Source organism: Salmo salar, chromosome ssa10 (genome assembly GCF_905237065.1).
Source record: "Salmo salar chromosome ssa10, Ssal_v3.1, whole genome shotgun sequence".
NCBI lineage: Eukaryota > Metazoa > Chordata > Actinopteri > Salmoniformes > Salmonidae > Salmo > Salmo salar.
In genome coordinates, this window is record NC_059451.1 from 55,095,185 (window position 1) to 55,114,432 (window position 19,248).

Sequence of the window (19,248 nt, forward strand, 5' to 3'; positions counted from 1 at the left end):
CTACAGCCTAGCTTGGCTTCTCTGGTAATTACTTAAAAGATTAACAGTAATTAGTTTATTTTACCAGAAGGCAAGATGTCATGTGTGGTGTAATGCCGTCTCACAGTACAGTGGATTAATTGTAGCCTGGTCCCAGATCTTTACCAATGCCTCTGAATTGCCTAACCCTACAATGCACCAATAGAGGCTATATCTATACAGCACCATTAGAGGCTATATCTATACTGCACCAATAGAGGCTATATCTACACTGTACCAATAGAGGCTATATCTACACTGCACCAATAGAGGCTATATCTACACTGTACCAATAGAGGCTATATCTACACTGCACCAATAGAGGCTATATCTATACAGCACCAATATAGGCTATATCTATACTGCACCAATAGAGGCTATATCTACACTGCACCAATAGAGGCTATATCTACACTGCACCAATAGAGGCTATATCTATAACAGGCTTCTTTTGTACTTCCCTAAAAAAAAAAATGGTCTGTTGCTAAATATTGTGATGGCATTTTTTTGCCTACTACATCAAGCATGCCCTCTTGTTCAGGCTGGACAGTGGCAGGTGCGTCCCAAATGCCACCCTATTCCCTAGACAGTACCCATAAGGTTCTGGAAAAAAAGTACATTCGTAGATAAAAAGGTGCTATCTAGAATGTAAAAGGTTTTTTCGGCAGGTCCTCATAGGGGAACCCTTTGAAGAACCCTCTTTAGTTCCAGTTAGAACACTTTTTAGTTCCACACTTTTTAGTTCCCTCAAACAGAGGGTTCTACATGGAACCCTAAAGGGTTCTACATGGAACCAAAAAGGGTTCTACATGGAACCAAAAAGGGTTTTCCTATGGGGACAGCCGAAGAACCCTTTTGGAACCCTTTTTTCTAAGAGTGTAGTGCACTGTATAGGGAAAAGGGTGTGATTTGGGACGTAGCCTCAGTGTGGTCTGAGTAGCTCCTCTGCAGCACAGAATACAGATGAGGGGGGGTTCATGGGAGTTCAACGGACCAAATGGGACACATCATCTATATTTAATGCTAGATTACCTGCGAGAACATTCTGGTTGGTATGCCAGAATGTACCATGTTATCAGAAACACATCTACTCGACGTAAATATTTTCTGTTTCAGTGCCTTATGGGAAATGTACCATCAAATCAGCAGTATTTCAAACCCTCCTCCTCAGACATACCTTCATCAGATCAGACACCATAGTGTGCCTTATACCAACATCATAACACCCCTGTCTTCAGAGACACTGGTCCTCTCCAGCACATTGTTCTCTGTTGCATCCCGAATGGTCTCCTTATTCCCTTTATAATGCACACTCTTGAAAAAAAAAGGGTTCCAAAAAGGGTTCTTCAGCTGTCCCCTGTTCATAGGTTCTAGATTTTTATTTTTCTAAGAGCGTAGTGGTCCAAAGTAATGTACTACGTAGGGAAACGGGTGCCTTTCGGGAGTCAGCCTTAGCATATTGTTCTGTTCATACTGAGTCAATGGGGCTGGCTGCTTAGCTGCCAGCACCCCCCCCCCCCGCATGGTAACTGTGTCTGGAGACTGGATGGGGGCCAACGAGGGGGTTGGGGGGGGTGGTCTTTTGTGGATCTCTGTCTCTGCTTTGTGCTCCTTGATGGCTAGAGATTGTTCAATAGGCTAGTTCCCACAAAGCACAAGAATGGCAGTGAGCTAAGTGAGTGACTGGGATAGCTGGAGTGATTCAGGCTAGGCTTGGAGGTTTGATTAGGATGCTGGGGGTGGACTTGAAGGCTTGATTAGGATGCTGGGGGTGGACTTGAAGGCTTGATTAGAATGCTGGGGGAGGACTTTAAGGATATAGGCCTAGTGACAGTTGAAAGTGACAGGTTTGTGGACTCAGTCTAAAGGTATGAGGATAAAATTGTTATGCAGGAGCACTGCAGTGTTCAGACCATACCCCCCTGTCTGTCAGTGTTCAGACTATACCCCCCTCTCTGTCAGTGTTCAGACTATACCCCCCTCTCTGTCAGTGTTCAGACTATACCCCCCCTCTCTGTCAGTGTTCAGACCATAACCCCTCTCTGTCAGTCTTCAGACTATACCCCCCTCTCTGTCAGTGTTCAGACCATAACCCCTCTCTGTCAGTGTTCAGACTATACGCCCCTCTCTGTCAGTGTTCAGACCATAACCCCTCTCTGTCAGTGTTCAGACTATACCCCCCCTCTCTGTCAGTGTTCAGACTATACCCCCCCTCTCTGTCAGTGTTCAGACTATACCCCCCCTCTCTGTCAGTGTTCAGACCATAACCCCTCTCTGTCAGTGTTCAGACCATACACCTCTCTGTCAGTGTTCAGACTATACCCCCCTCTCTGTCAGTGTTCAGACCATAACCCCTCTCTGTCAGTGTTCAGACCATACACCTCTCTGTCAGTGTTCAGACCATACCCCCCTCTCTGTCAGTGTTCAGACCATAACCCCTCTCTGTCAGTGTTCAGACCATAACCCCTCTCTGTCAGTGTTCAGACCATACCCCCCCTCTCTGTCAGTGTTCAGACTATACCCCCCTCTCTGTCAGTGTTCAGACTATACCCCCCCTCTCTGTCAGTGTTCAGACCATACACCTCTCTGTCAGTGTTCAGACCATACCCCCCCTCTCTGTCAGTGTTCAGACCATAACCCCTCTCTGTCAGTGTTCAGACCATAACCCCTCTCTGTCAGTGTTCAGACCATACCCCCCTCTCTGTCAGTGTTCAGACTATACCCCCCCTCTCTGTCAGTGTTCAGACTATACCCCCCTCTCTGTCAGTGTTCAGGCTATACCCCCCTCTCTGTCAGTGTTCAGGCCATACCCCCCTCTCTGTCAGTGTTCAGACTATACCCCCCCTCTCTGTCAGTGTTCAGACCATAACCCCTCTCTGTCAGTGTTCAGACTATACCCCCCCTCTCTGTCAGTGTTCAGACTATACTCCCCTCTCTGTCAGTGTTCAGGCTATACCCCCCTCTCTGTCAGTGTTCAGGCTATACCCCCCTCTCTGTCAGTGTTCAGACCATACCCCCCTCTCTGTCAATGTTCAGACCATAACCCCTCTCTGTCAGTGTTCAGGCTATACCCCCCTCTCTGTCAGTGTTCAGACTATACCCCCCCTCTCTGTCAGTGTTCAGACTATACCCCCCTCTCTGTCAGTGTTCAGACCATACCCCCCCTCTCTGTCAGTGTTCAGACTATACCCCCCCTCTCTGTCAGTGTTCAGACCATAACCCCTCTCTGTCAGTGTTCAGGCTATACCCCCCTCTCTGTCAGTGTTCAGACTATACCCCCCTCTCTGTCAGTGTTCAGACTATACCCCCCTATCTGACAGTTGTTACAACCTGGCTCAAGATTGTTTGTTACAATGGGAAACCACACACTGAGTAAAGGAATAACAAAATTAATTGATTCCATAAATAAAGTAAACACTCACAACAATAATCAGATGAGGCATGAAGGTCAGTAAATTAGGTGTCAACTGCCAAAGTAAATAACGAAATAACCAAAGGTATGCATGGAGAGAGGAATCTCTTGCCGAATGGGGAAACAATGGCTTTATGCCACAGCTGAGCTTCCACAGGTGTGCTCCATCTGCACTGACGACCCTCCCAGCTCCACCCACCTCTCCTACTCCGCCCACCAATCCCCTGCAGGAAGTAGTCCCACTAAGAGATGGGATGGCATATCACTGCAGAACAGACAGTGTCACCAGCAAAGCACCCCCACATCATCACACCTCCTCCATGCTTCACAGTGGGAACCACACATGCAGAGATCATCCGTTCACCTACTCGGTGTCTCACAAAGATACGCCGGTTGGAATCAAAAATCTCAAATTTTGACTCACCAGACCAAAGGACAGATTTCCACCGGTCTAATGTCCATTGCTTGTGTTTCTTGGCCAAAGCAAGTCTCTTTTTATTATTGGTGTCCTTTAGTAGTGGTTTCTTTGCAGCAATTCGACCATGAAAGCCTGATTCACGCAGTCTCCTCTGAACAGTTGATGTTGAGATGTGTCTGTTACTTGAACTCTGTGAATAATTTATTTGGGCTTCAATTTCTGAGGCTGGTAACTCTAATGAACTTGTCCTCTGCAGCAGAGGTAACTCTAATGAACTTGTCCTCTGCAGCAGAGGTAACTCTAATGAACTTGTCCTCTGCAGCAGAGGTAACTCTAATGAACTTGTCCTCTGCAGCAGAGGTAACTTTAATGAAATTGTCCTCTGCATTGGAGGTAAAAAAGAAAATAATAAAAAAAAAGATTGTTATCAAAAACACTATTTGAAGGTTTTTTGGGATGTTTTCATCCTAATGTTACATAAAACCCTAACTACAACTTGGGAATTTTAACCAATGTTCTGGGAATGTTCCCGATTTACCTGGACTCCTCCACCTCCTCTCCTCCACCCCCCCCTCCTTCTGCTTTCCCCATTCCGCCTCCTCTCCTCTTTCTCCTCCGTCTCCTGCTCCTCCTCGGGCAGGAATTAATCGTCACATTGAACGCTTCAATGATGTCAGACAGTGGTATGCGAGTGCTTTGGAAAGTGTTTGTCCATTTACGTGAGACCTTTGACCTTAGAAGACTTAGCTGACATGTCCCTTGTACGTTTTTATATAATACATGGACCATGTCTAAATGTTAACCACCTATATCAGTCAGATATTACTAGAATCTTCTATGGATCTTGTTTGTGTATTTGCTACCATATGTATGACTGACAAGTTCCAGGTAGAACATATAGGTATCTTCTTCAATTACTCTATACTCTATCTTTTCCATATGGGATTAGATGTGTGGAGTGAAGAACACACACACGTACACACACGTAGACACGCATGCAGTGCTGAGGGCAGGCTTGCCTATACGGGATCACACCGCTATGTAAGCAGTGAGCACTTAGAGCCAGCCACCACAGAGCACTGAATGTGATTAAAAACCCTTCTCTCCCCCGTTCCCTTTCTGCATCCACCACTTCCTCGGTGTGATAAAACCAGGTTAGAGTAGAGAGTAGAGACTGCTACAGTTTCATTACTTCCTCTGTGTGATAAAACCAGGTTAAAGACTGCTACAGCTTCACCACTTCCTCGATGTGATAAAACCAGGTTAGAGTAGAGAGTAGAGACTGCTACAGCTTCATTACTTTCTCTGTGTGATAAAACCAGGTTAAAGACTGCTACAGCTTCACCACTTCCTCGATGTGATAAAACCATGTTAGAGACTGCTACAGCTTCACCACTTCCTCTGTGTGATAAAACCAGGTTCAAGTAGAGAGTAGAGCCTGCTACAGCTTCACCACTTCCTCGGTGTGATAAAACCAGGTTAGAGACTGCTACAGTATCACCACTTCCTCTGTGTGATAAAATCAGGTTAGAGATTGCTACAGCTTCACCACTTCCTCTGTGTGATAAAACCAGGTTAGAGACTGCTACAGTATCACCACTTCCTCTGTGTGGTAAAACCAGGTTCAAGTAGAGAGTAGAGACTGCTACAGCTTCACCACTTCCTCGGTGTGATAAAACCAGGTTAGAGACTGCTACAGTATCACCACTTCCTCTGTGTGATAAAATCAGGTTAGAGACTGCTACAGCTTCACCACTTCCTCTGTGTGATAAAACCAGGTTAGAGACTGCTACAGCTTCACCACTTCCTCTGTGTGATAAAACCAGGTTAGAGACTGCTAAGCTTCATCACTTCCTCTGTGTGATAAAACCATGTTAGAGACTGCTACAGCTTCATCACTTCCTCTGTGTGATAAAATCAGGTTAGAGACTGCTACAGCTTCACCACTTCCTCTGTGTGATAAAACCAGGTTAGAGACTGCTAAGCTTCACCACTTCCTCTGTGTGATAAAACCATGTTAGAGACTGCTACAGCTTCACCACTTCCTCTGTATGATAAAACCATGTTAGAGACTGCTACAGCTTCACCACTTCCTCTGTGTGATAAAACCATGTTAGAGACTGCTACAGCTTCACCACTTCCTCTGTATGATAAAACCAGGTTAGAGACTGCTACAGCTTCAGCACTTCCTCTGTATGATAAAACCATGTTAGTGACTGCTACAGCTTCACCACTTCCTCTGTGTGATAAAACCAGGTTAGAGACTGCTACAGCTTCATCACTTCCTCTGTGTGATAAAATCAGGTTAGAGACTGCTACAGCTTCACCACTTCCTCTGTGTGATAAAACCAGGTTAGAGACTGCTAAGCTTCACCACTTCCTCTGTGTGATAAAACCATGTTAGAGACTGCTACAGCTTCACCACTTCCTCTGTATGATAAAACCATGTTAGAGACTGCTACAGCTTCACCACTTCCTCTGTGTGATAAAACCATGTTAGAGACTGCTACAGCTTCACCACTTCCTCTGTATGATAAAACCAGGTTAGAGACTGCTACAGCTTCAGCACTTCCTCTGTATGATAAAACCATGTTAGTGACTGCTACAGCTTCACCACTTCCTCTGTGTGATAAAACCAGGTTAGAGACTGCTACAGCTTCACCACTTCCTCTGTGTGATAAAACCAGGTTAGAGACTGCTAAGCTTCATCACTTCCTCTGTGTGATAAAACCATGTTAGAGACTGCTACAGCTTCATCACTTCCTCTGTGTGATAAAATCAGGTTAGAGACTGCTACAGCTTCACCACTTCCTCTGTGTGATAAAACCAGGTTAGAGACTGCTAAGCTTCACCACTTCCTCTGTGTGATAAAACCATGTTAGAGACTGCTACAGCTTCACCACTTCCTCTGTATGATAAAACCATGTTAGAGACTGCTACAGCTTCACCACTTCCTCTGTGTGATAAAACCATGTTAGAGACTGCTACAGCTTCACCACTTCCTCTGTATGATAAAACCAGGTTAGAGACTGCTACAGCTTCAGCACTTCCTCTGTATGATAAAACCATGTTAGAGACTGCTACAGCTTCACCACTTCCTCTGTGTGATAAAACCAGGTTAGAGACTGCTACAGCTTCACCACTTCCTCTGTGTGATAAAACCAGGTTAGAGACTGCTACAGCTTCATCACTTCCTCTGTGTGATAAAACCAGGTTAGAGACTGCTACAGCTTCACCACTTCCTCTGTGTGATAAAACCAGGTTTGAGTAGAGAGTAGAGACTGCTACAGCTTCACCACTTCCTCGGTGTGATAAAACCAGGTTAGAGACTGCTACAGTATCACCACTTCCTCTGTGTGATAAAACCAGGTTTGAGTAGAGACTGGTAGCAAACAGTGATTAAAAATTCACACTTAGTAGTCACAGTTGCTCTTTCAGATCAGCTGCTGGGTAAATTGGCTGGCTGTGAGCAGCCCATCCCATCCCAGTTTCCATGACACCTTCTGGTTCTGGGTAGCTGCCGACAGGGGTCACCTGTAGACTGAGCTGTAGTCTACAGTACACTACTCCACTATATAGTCTACTGATGACCAGTCAAACCCTGTAGCGATATCAGAACAACACCAGGGTCTAACCACCTACGCCTGCCAGGCTGCCATGTTTTACCTGCAATAAAGAGCTATAAAGTACAGCAGTGGTAAAATCTTTATATGTAGTCTGGGTCATCTTGGGAAGTAGAAACAAATGTTGCTTGTGCTAGCTAGTATTACACTAGAAGTCTATCACAAAGAATACTGTCTAAGTAATGTTGTTACGCCCTGACGATAGAGAGCCCTTGGTTCTCTATGGTGTTGTAGGTCAGGGCGTGACTAGGGGGTGTTCTAGTCTTTTCATTTCTATGTTGGTGCTCTTGGTATGGTTCCCAATTATGATGTTCGTTGTCTCTAATTGGGGATCATACTTAAGGGTTCCCTGTTCCCACCTGCTTTGTGGGATGTTGTTTTGTGTGTGTGCATGTTGCACCACGGCTTTCACGTTCGTTATTTGTTTATTGTTTTTGAAGTTTCACTTTAATAAAATATGTGGAACTATACCCACACTGCGCCTTGGTCCGCTCATTTCGACGATCGTGACAAATGTATGTTTCTTCTGACGAGACTAGACATCATGAGAGATGACGGGGGGGGGGTGACGTCTTCTGAATCTATCCCAGAACAATAGTAAAGGACCTTGTGAAGATGCTGGAGGAAACAGCTACGAAAGTATCTATATCCACAGTAAAACGAGTCCTATGTCGATAAAACCTAAAAGGCCGCTCAGCAAGGAAGAAGCCACTGCTCCAAAACCACCATAAGAAAGCCAGACTACTGTTGGCAACTGCACATGGGGACAAAGATCATATTTTTAGAGAAATGTCCTCTGGTCTGATGAAACAAAAATAGAACTGTTTGGCCATAATGACCATCGTTATGTTTGGAGGAAAAAGGGGGAGGCTTGCAAGCCGGAGAACACCATCCCAACCATGAAGCACAGGGGTGGCAGCATCATGTTGTGGGGGTGCGTTGCTGCAGGAGGGACTGGTGCACGTCACAAAATAGATGGCATCATGAGGCAGGAAAATTATGTGGATATATTGAAGCAACATCTCAAGACATCAGTCAGGAAGTTAAAGCTTGGTCACAAATGGGTCTTTCAAATGGACAATGACTCCAAGCATACTTCCAAAGTAGTGGCAAAATGGCTTAAGGACAACAAAGTCAAGGTATTGGAGTGGTCATCACAAAGCCCTGACCTCAATCCTATGGAACATTTGTAGGCAGAACTGAAAAAGCGAGTGCGAGCAAGGAGGCCTACAAACCTGATTCAGTTACACCAGCCCTGTCAGGAGGAATGGGCCAAAATTCACCCAACTTATTGTGGGAAGCTTGTGGAAGGCTACCAAAAACGTTTGACCCAAGTTAAACAGTTTAAAGGCAGTGCTACCAAATACTAATTGAGTGTATGTAAGTGTCTGACCCACTGGGAATGTGATGAAAGAAATAAAAGCTGAAATAAATCATTCTCTCTACTATTATTCTGACATTTCACATTCTTAAAATAAAGTGGTGTTTCTAACTGACCTAAAACAGGGAATTTTTACTAGGATTAAAGGTCAGGAATTGTGAAAAACTGAGTTTAAATGTACTTGGCTAAGGTGTATGTAAACTTCTGACTTCAACTGTACATATGAAGTGGTTAAGGCAGCATGCAAACATTATTAAATTGGCCAGTGTTCAACAGGGTGACCGACAGACATGGCCTGTTTCTAGTTCCCAGACATGGCCTGTTTCTAGTTCCCAGACATGGCCTGTTTCTGTCTCCCAGACATGGTCTGTTTCTAGTTCCCAGACATGGTCTGTTTCTAGTTCCCAGACATGGTCTGTTTCTAGTTCCCAGACATGGTCTGTTTCTAGTTCCCAGACATGGTCTGTTTCTAGTTCCCAGACATGGTCTGTTTCTAGTTCCCAGACATGGTCTGTTTCTAGTTCCCAGACATGGTCTGTTTCTAGTTCCCAGACATGGTCTGTTTCTAGTTCCCAGACATGGTCTGTTTCTAGTTCCCAGACATGGTCTGTTTCTAGTTCCCAGACATGGTCTGTTTCTAGTTCCCAGACATGGTCTGTTTCTAGTTCCCAGACATGGTCTGTTTCTAGTTCCCAGACATGGTCTGTTTCTAGTTCCCAGACATGGTCTGTTTCTAGTTCCCAGATATGGTCTGTTTCTAGTTCCCAGACATGGTCTGTTTCTAGTTCCCAGACATGGTCTGTTCTATCTCCCAGACATGGTCTGTTTCTGTCTCTCAGACATGGTCTGTTTCTATCTCCTAGCCAATTTTGCAGTGTATATTTTTGTGTGTTATTTATTGCGTTATTTGCTCAGAACGTTTCTTGCTTTATTACCTTCAGCTAAAAATAACTTTTGGAAACTAGATAAATGTCAATGGCCGCATAAGAGTGACTAAATAGCGTAATCACAGGTTTTAATCTGGACATTATTTATTGATATCAATAGGCTGCACTTTGTACTGTAAAGTGATTATGAAGACTGTCCAAACTAAATCCTATGGCCAAAATACATTTAAAAGACTGTAAAAATATGTTTTTTTGGTTGAATTTATTTTTATTTTCAACTTCTTGTGCACACTGGTATAGAATTACATATAAAACATGAATTATAGGATCTCTTTGTTCGAAAAAAAACGGTGTCTGTTGCCAATGTCTGTTGTGCTAAAAGTTTATTGAGGACTACTTGAATGAGAGGACACAACATGAAGACTGATTGTACAGAATCAGCTGTGGGAACCATTGTGTCTGTGCTGGTAAGGAACTGGAGCCCTGCCGGCACAGGAAATAATTTATTAAAAGCATCCCCAGGGAAACCGGAGTGACCCCTGCTGGGGATTGATTCATCTGAGATTGCTGGGCTGCATCCCAAATGGAACCGTACTCCCTAGGTAATGCACTACGCCTGACTAGGGCCCACCTCTCTATTAGTAGGCTCATTGAATGTCTCACAGAGAGAAGGTGAGAGAAATGAAGATATCATCCATCCTTTTGATGGGTGATTGTTTGTGTTAGTGGTAGGGTTAGGTTTTGAATTGAAGTAGGGTTAAAAAGAGACTGATTTGTCTTGTGGTAAAAGACAAATCAGTTAGTGTTAGTGTTGGGGTTAGGGTTAGGGGTTAGGGGTTAGGGTTGGGGTTAGGGTTACTGTTAGGGTTAGGGGTTAGGGTTAGTGTTAGGGTTAGGGTTAGGGGTTAGGGTTAGTGTTAGGGTTAGGGTTAGGGTTAGTGTTAGGGTTAGGGTTAGGGGTTAGGGTTAGTGTTAGGGTTAGTGTTAGGGTTAGGGTTAGGGGTTAGGGTTAGTGTTAGGGTTAGTGTTAGGGTTAGTGTTAGGGTTAGTGTTAGGGTTAGTGTTAGGGTTAGGGGTTAGTGTTAGGGTTAGTCTTAGTGTTAGTGTTAGGGTTAGTGTTAAGGGTTAGTGTTAGGGTTAGTGTTAGGGTTATGGGTTAGGTTTAGGGGTTAGTGTTAGGGGTTAGGGTTAGGGGTTAGGGTTAGTGTTAGGGGTTAGTGTTAGGGTTAGGGTTAGTGTTAGGGGTTAGTGTTAGGGGTTAGTGTTAGGGTTAGGGTTAGTGTTAGGGGTTAGGGTTAGTGTTAGGGTTAGGGGTTAGGGTTAGTGTTAGGGGTTAGGGTTAGTGTTAGGGGTTAGGGTTAGGGTTAGGGGTTAGGGTTAGTGTTAGGGTTAGTGGTTAGTGTTAGGGGTTAGGGGTTAGTGTTAGGGGTTAGGGTTAGGGTTAGGGGTTAGGGTTAGGGGTTAGGGTTAGTGTTAGGGGTTAGTGTTAGTGTTAGGGTTAGGGTTAGGGTTAGTGTTAGGGTTAGGGTTAGGGTTAGGGGTTGGGGTTAGGGGTTAGGGTTAGGGGTTAGGGGTTAGGGTTAGGGGTTAGGGTTAGTGTTAGGGGTTAGGGTTAGTGTTAGGGTTAGGGTTAGGGTTAGTGTTAGGGGTTAGGGTTAGGGGTTAGTGTTAGGGGTTAGGGTTAGTGTTAGGGGTTAGTGTTAGGGTTAGGGTTAGTGTTAGGGGTTAGTGTTAGGGGTTAGGGGTTAGTGTTAGGGTTAGGGTTAGTGTTAGGGGTTAGGGTTAGTGTTAGGGGTTAGGGTTAGTGTTAGGGGTTAGGGTTAGTGTTAGGGGTTAGGGTTAGTGTTAGGGGTTAGGGGTTAGGGTTAGTGTTAGGGGTTAGGGTTAGTGTTAGGGTTAGGGGTTAGTGTTAGGGGTTAGGGGTTAGTGTTAGGGTTAGGGGTTAGGGTTAGGGGTTAGGGTTAGTGTTAGGGGTTAGGGTTAGTGTTAGGGTTAGGGGTTAGGGTTAGTGTTAGGGGTTAGTGTTAGGGGTTAGGGTTAGTGTTAGGGGTTAGTGTTAGTGTTAGGGTTATGGGTTAGTGTTAGGGGTTAGGGTTAGTGTTAGTGGTTAGGGTTAGTGTTAGGGTTAGTGTTAGGGGTTAGGGTTAGGGTTAGTGTTAGGGGTTAGGGTTAGGGGTTAGGGTCAGTGTTAGGGGTTAGGGTTAGTGTTAGGGGTTAGTGTTAGGTGTTAGGGTTAGGGGTTAGTGTTAGGGTTAGGGGTTAGGGTTAGTGTTAGTGTTAGGGTTAGTGTTAAGGGTTAGTGTTAGGGGTTAGGGTTAGTGTTAGGGGTTAGTGTTAGGGGTTAGTGTTAGGGTTAGGGTTAGTGTTAGGGGTTAGTGTTAGGGGTTAGTGTTAGGGTTAGGGTTAGGGGTTAGGGTTAGTGTTAGGGTTAGGGGTTAGGGTTGGTGTTAGGGGTTAGGGTTAGTGTTAGGGGTTAGGGTTAGTGTTAGGGGTTAGGGTTAGTGTTAGGGTTAGGGGTTAGGGTTAGTGTTAGGGGTTAGTTTTAGTGTTAGGGTTGGGGGTTAGTGTTAGGGGTTAGGGTTAGGGGTTAGGGTTAGTGTTAGGGGTTAGGGTTAGTGTTAGGGTTAGGGGTTAGGGTTAGTGTTAGGGGTTAGTGTTAGGGGTTAGGGTTAGTGTTAGGGTTAGTGTTAGGGGTTAGGGTTAGGGTTAGGGTTAGTGTTAGGGGTTAGGGGTTAGGTTCAGTGTTAGGGGTTAGGGTTAGTGTTAGGGGTTAGTGTTAGGTGTTAGGGTTAGGGGTTAGTGTTAGGGTTAGGGGTTAGGGTTAGTGTTAGTGTTAGGGTTAGTGTTAAGGGTTAGTGTTAGGGGTTAGGGGTTAGGGTTAGTGTTAGGGGTTAGTGTTAGGGGTTAGTGTTAGGGTTAGGGTTAGGGTTAGTGCTAGGGGTTAGTGTTAGGGGTTAGTGTTAGGGTTAGGGTTAGGGGTTAGGGTTAGTGTTAGGGTTAGGGGTTAGGGTTAGTGTTAGGGGTTAGGGTTAGTGTTAGGGGTTAGGGTTAGTGTTAGGGGTTAGTGTTAGTGTTAGTGTTAGGGGTTAGGGTTAGTGTTAGGGTTAGGGGTTAGGGTTAGTGTTGGGGTTAGTGTTAGTGTTAGTGTTAGGGGTTAGTGTTAGGGGTCAGGGTTAGGGGTTAGGGTTAGTGTTAGGGGTTAGGGTTAGTGTTAGGGTTAGTGGTTAGGGTTAGTGTTAGGGTTAGTGTTAGAGGTTAGGGGTTAGGGTCAGTGTTAGGGGTTAGGGTTAGGGGTTAGGGTTAGGTGTTAGGGTTAGGGGTTAGTGTTAGGGTTAGGGGTTAATGTTAGGTGTTAGGTTTAGGGGTTAGTGTTAGGGTTAGGGGTTAGTGTTAGGGGTTAGTGTTAGGGTTAGGGGTTAGGGTTAGGGGTTAGTGTTAGGTGTTAGGGTTAGTGTTAGGGTTAGTGGTTAGGGTTAGTGTTAGGGTTAGTGTTAGGGGTTAGGGGTTAGGGTTAGGGGTTAGGGTCAGTGTTAGGGGTTAGGGTTAGGGGTTAGGGTTAGGTGTTAGGGTTAGGGGTTAGTGTTAGGGTTAGGGGTTAATGTTAGGTGTTAGGTTTAGGGGTTAGTGTTAGGGTTAGGGGTTAGTGTTAGGGGTTAGTGTTAGGGTTAGGGGTTAGGGTTAGGGGTTAGTGTTAGGTGTTACGTTTAGGGGTTAGTGTTAGGGTTAGGGGTTAGTGTTAGTGTTTGTCTCCATGCCTGTGGATTAAGGCTGCTGTGGGGACAGGATGTGCTTGGGGTAGCTGTCTGAATTTTTATGGGTTCACTGTATGCATGTTTTGTGAAGATATGCGAAGGTTTATTGTATTTTTATCCGTCTCCTTGATCATCTGGTCCAGACTTCTCTAGTTTTGTGAAGGAGTATTGTCTCGGATGCTGCTCTGTGCGGATGTACAGTATAATCTGTTGTATAAATAAAATTGATGACGTACACGGAAGATAAACTACCAACGGGACATTCAAAACTGTAATATCTTATGCTTCACGGAGTCGTGGCTGAACGACAACATTATTACCATACAGCTGGCTGGTTATATGCTGTATCGGCAGGATAGAACAGCGGCGTCTGGTAAGAAAGACAAGGGGCGGCGGACTATGTATTTTTGTAAATAGCAGCTGGTGCACGATATCTGAGTCTCTAGGTTTTGCTCGCCTGAGGTAGAGTATCTCATGATAAGCTGTGGGCCACACTATCTACCTAGAGAGTTTTCATCTGTATTTTTCGTAGCTGGCTCCATACCACCACAGACTGATGCTGGCACTAAGATAGCACTCAATGAGCTGTATTCCTCCCTAAGTAAACAGGAAAACGTTCACCCAGAGGCAGTGCTCCTAGTAGCCGGGGACTTTAATGCAGGGAAACTTAAATCCTTCTTACCAAATTTCTATCAGCATGTTAATAAATGTGCAACCAGAGAAAAAAAAAACTCTGGACCACCTTTACTCCACACACAGAGACGCATATAAAGCTCTCCCTCATCCTCCATTTGGTAAATCTGACCATAATTCTATCCTCTTGATTCCTGCTTACAAGCAAAAATTAAAGCAGGAAGCACCAGTGACTCGATTAACAAAAAGGTGGTCAGATGAAGCAGATGCTAAGCTACAGGACTGTTTTGCTAGCACAGACTGGAATATGTTCCGGGATTCCTCCGATGGCATTAAGGAGTACATCAAATCAGTCATTGGCTTCATCAATAAGTGCATCGATGATGTCGCGCACGACCCACGTGGAGTTCCAGGTCTCCGGCAGCCTCTGGAACTGCCGGTCTGCAGCCAACAAGGCTGAGTTCATCTCAGCCTATGCTACCCTCCAGTCCCTAGACTTCCTGGCGCTGACGGAAACATGGATTACCACAGATAACACTGCTACTCCTACTGCTCTCTCTTCGTCTGCCCACGTGTTCTCGCATACCCCTAGAGCATCGAGCCAGCGGGGTGGTGGCACTGGAATCCTCATCTCTCCCAAGTGGACATTCTCTCTTTCTCCCCTGACCCATCTGTCTATCTCCTCATTTGAATTCCATGCTGTCACAGTTACCAGCCCTTTCAAGCTTAACATCCTTATCATTTATCGCCCTCCAGGTTCCCTTGGAGAGTTCATCAATGAGCTTGACGCCTTGATAAGTTCCTTTCCTGAGGATGGCTCACCTCTCACAGTTCTGGGTGACTTTAACCTCCCCACGTCTACCTTTGACTCATTCCTCTCTGCCTCCTTCTTTCCACTCCTCTCCTCTTTTGACCTCACCCTCTCACCTTCCCCCCCTACTCACAAGGCAGGCAATACGCTTGACCTCATCTTTACTAGATGCTGTTCTTCCACTAATCTCATTGCAACTCCCCTCCAAATCTCCGACCACTACCTTGTATCCTTTTCCCTCTTGCTCTCATCCAACACTTCTCACTCTGCCCCTACTCGGATGGTATTGCGCCGTCCCAACCTTCGCTCTCTCTCTCCCGCTACTCTCTCCTTTTCCATCCTATCATCTCTTCCCTCTGCTCAAACCTTCTCCAACCTATCTCCTGATTCTGCCTCCTCAACCCTCCTCTCCTCCCTTTCTGCATCCTTTGATTTTCTCTGTCCCCTATCCTCCAGGCCGGCTCGGTCCTCCCCTCCTGCTCCGTGGCTCGACGACTCACTACGAGCTCACAGAACAAGGCTCCGGGCAGCCGAGCGGAAATGGAGGAAAACTCGCCTCCCTGCGGACCTGGCATCCTTTCACTCACTCCTCTCTACATTCTCCTCTTCTGTCTCTGCTGCTAAAGCCACTTTCTACCACTCTAAATTCCAAGCATCTGCCTCTAACCCTAGGAAGCTCTTTGCTACCTTCTCCTCCCTCCTGAATCCTCCTCCCCCTCCCCCCTCCTCCCTCTCTGCGGATGACTTCGTCAACCATTTTGAAAAGAAGGTTGACGATATCCGATCCTCGTTTGCTAAGTCAAACGACACCGCTGGTCCTGCTCACACTGCCCTACCCTGTGCTTTGACCTCTTTCTCCCCTCTCTCTCCAGATGAAATCTCGCGTCTTGTGACGGCCGGCCGCCCAACAACCTGCCCACTTGACCCTATCCCTTCCTCTCTTCTCCAGACCATTTCCGGAGACCTTCTCCCCTTCCTCACCTCGCTCATCAACTCATCCTTGACCGCTGGCTACGTCCCTTCCGTCTTCAAGAGAGCGAGAGTTGCACCCCTTCTGAAAAAACCTACACTCGATCCCTCCGATGTCAACAACTACAGACCAGTATCCCTTCTTTCTTTTCTCTCCAAAACTCTTGAACGTGCCGTCCTTGGCCAGCTCTCCTGCTATCTCTCTCAGAATGACCTTCTTGATCCTAATCAGTCAGGTTTCAAGACTGGGCATTCAACTGAGACTGCTCTTCTCTGTGTCACGGAGGCTCTCCGCACTGCTAAAGCTAACTCTCTCTCCTCTGCTCTCATCCTTCTAGACCTATCTGCTGCCTTTGATACTGTGAACCATCAGATCCTCCTCTCCACCCTCTCCGAGTTGGGCATCTCCGGCGCGGCCCACGCTTGGATTGCGTCCTACCTGACAGGTCGCTCCTACCAGGTGGCGTGGCGAGAATCTGTCTCCGCACCATGCGCTCTCACCACTGGTGTCCCCCAGGGCTCTGTTCTAGGCCCTCTCCTATTCTCGCTATACACCAAGTCACTTGGCTCTGTCATATCCTCACATGGTCTCTCCTATCATTGCTATGCAGACGACACACAATTAATCTTCTCCTTTCCCCCTTCTGATAACCAGGCGGCGAATCGCATCTCTGCATGTCTGTCAGACATATCAGTGTGGATGACTGATCACCAGCTCAAGCTGAACCTCGGCAAGACGGAGCTGCTCTTCCTCCCGGGGAAGGACTGCCCCTTCCATGATCTCGCCATCACGGTTGACAACTCCCTTGTGTCCTCCTCCCAGAGTGCTAAGAACCTTGGCGTGATCCTGGACAACACCCTGTCGTTCTCCACTAACATCAAGGCGGTGACCCGATCCTGTAGGTTCATGCGCTACAACATTCGCAGAGTACGACCCTGCCTCACACAGGAAGCGGCGCAGGTCCTAATCCAGGCACTTGTCATCTCCCGTCTGGATTACTGCAACTCGCTGTTGGCTGGGCTCCCTGCCTGTGCCATTAAACCCCTACAACTCATCCAGAACGCCGCAGCCCGTCTGGTGTTCAACCTTCCCAAGTTCTCTCACGTCACCCCGCTCCTCCGCTCTCTCCACTGGCTTCCAGTTGAAGCTCGCATCCGCTACAAGACCATGGTGATTGCCTACGGAGCTGTGAAGGGAACGGCACCTCCATACCTTCAGGCTCTGATCAGGCCCTACACCCAAACAAGGGCACTGCGTTCATCCACCACTGGCCTGCTGGCCCCCCTACCTCTGAGGAAGCACAGTTCCCGCTCAGCCCAGTCAAAACTGTTTGCTGCTCTGGCACCCCAATGGTGGAACAAGCTCCCTCACGACGCCAGGACAGCGGAGTCAATCACCACCTTCCGGAGACACCTGAAACCCCACCTCTTTAAGGAATACCTAGGATAGGATAAAGTAATCCTTCTAACCCCCCCCTTAAAAGATTTAGATGCACTATTGTAAAGTGGTTGTTCCACTGGATATCATAAGGTGAATGCACCATTTTGTAAGTCGCTCTGGATAAGAGCGTCTGCTAAATGACTTAAATGTAAATGTAATGTCCTCACAGTGACCGTACGTACATACCCCAACCAGAAACCATGGATTACAGGCAACATCTGCACTGAGCTAAAGGCTAGAGCTGTTGCTTTCAAGGAGCGGAACTAAAACCCGGAAGCTTATAAGAAATCTCGCTATGCCCTCAGACGAACCATCAAATAGGCAAAGCGTCATTACAGGACTAAGATCGAATCGAACTACACGATCAACGATCGACGGATGTGGCAGGGCTTGCAAACCATTACAGTTACAGAGAGAGGGTGGGGGGGGGAGAGAGAGGGTGGGGGAGTTGGGGAGAGAGAGGGTGGGGGGTTGGGGAGAGAGAGGTGGGGGGGTTGGGGAGAGAGAGGTGAATGATTCAAACAATCAAAGTCACCATGACGTCACATTAGAGGAGATTGAATTTAAAGGAAATTATATGATGAGAGAGAGAAAATCTATTGAACCTGCTGTCAAGGTTTTTTATCACATCATCCTCATAATGTAAATTGAAGCGTCTTTTTGTTCATGAAGATGTTCCATTAAGCATTTGACCTATAATGGAGGTCTACTGAGAGCTGTTGTGAAGGCTTTGGTATATACGTAGTATGTAGGTGTTCTCTCAGCTGTGAACCATACTTAATAAAACAAACTGGCTGGTTATCGTCATCATTTCATCCATTGTGTTGTGCTGACTCGTGTTGAGCTGACTCGTGTTGACCTGACTCGTGTTGAGCTGACTCGTGTTGACCTGACTTGTGTTGAGCTGACTCGTGTTGAGCTGACTCGTGTTGACCTGACTCGTGTTGAGCTGACTCGTGTTGACCTGACTCGTGTTGAGCTGACTCGTGTTGACCTGACTCGTGTTGACCTGACTCGTGTTGAGCTGACTCGTGTTGACCTGACTCATGTCAAGGTCTCAAGGTCTATTCTCCACAACAAGGTCTATTCTCCACAACAAGGTCAACCACCAGGCTACCCGCCGCCCCACACTAGGACTTAGAATGGAGCAATATACTGGAGCATGTGTACTAAGTACAGGGCTAATGTGAATATTCTAACAGGTTTTTTGTTTCTCCCCTATGAACCTAATTCGCTGTCCGTATGTATTGGAATGGGCAGTGTTCTGACAGTGTCCATTCAGTCTAATACACAGACAGGCCTGTTCTGACAGTGTCCATTCATTCAGTAGTAGCCCAGAGCTCCAGAAAATAACAGAAGCTAACAGAAGCTAACGGTCTGTCTGACTGTACTCTTTAATTGTCCGGAAGGGAACAGTCTGTCTGTAATTGTCTAGAAGGGAACAGTCTGTCTGTAATTGTCCAGAAGGGAACAGTCTGTCTGTAATTGTCCAGAAGGGAACAGTCTGTCTGTAAGTGCTTATGGGAGCAGTGAGCCAGAGACTAAGCACTTTTCCCTCCCTCCCTCCCTCCCTCCCTCCCTCCCTCCCTCCCTCCCTCCCTCCCTCCCTCGAAGCTGTAGTCAATGAACAGCATTCTCACATAGGTGTTCCTTTTTTCCTGTTGGGAAAGGGCAGTGTGGAGTGTGATTGAGATTGCGTCATCTGTGGATCTGTTGGTGCGGTATGCGAATTGGAGCTGGTCTAGGGTTTCTGGGATGATGATGTTGATGTGAGCCATGACCAGCCTTTCAAAGCACTTCATGGCTACAGACGTGAGTGCAACAGTGCGGTAATAATTTAGACAGGTTACCTTTGCTTCCTTGGGCACAGGGACTATGGTGGTCTGCTTGAAACATTTAGGTA

At 46.4% G+C, this 19,248-nt stretch overlaps 1 protein-coding gene across 19 annotated transcripts in view; it reads left to right on the top strand.

Moving 5' to 3' along the window:
• Positions 1-19,248, top strand: part of kif1aa (kinesin family member 1Aa) — a 160,810-nt gene that overhangs the window by 24,487 nt on the left and 117,075 nt on the right. The window lies entirely within an intron of this gene.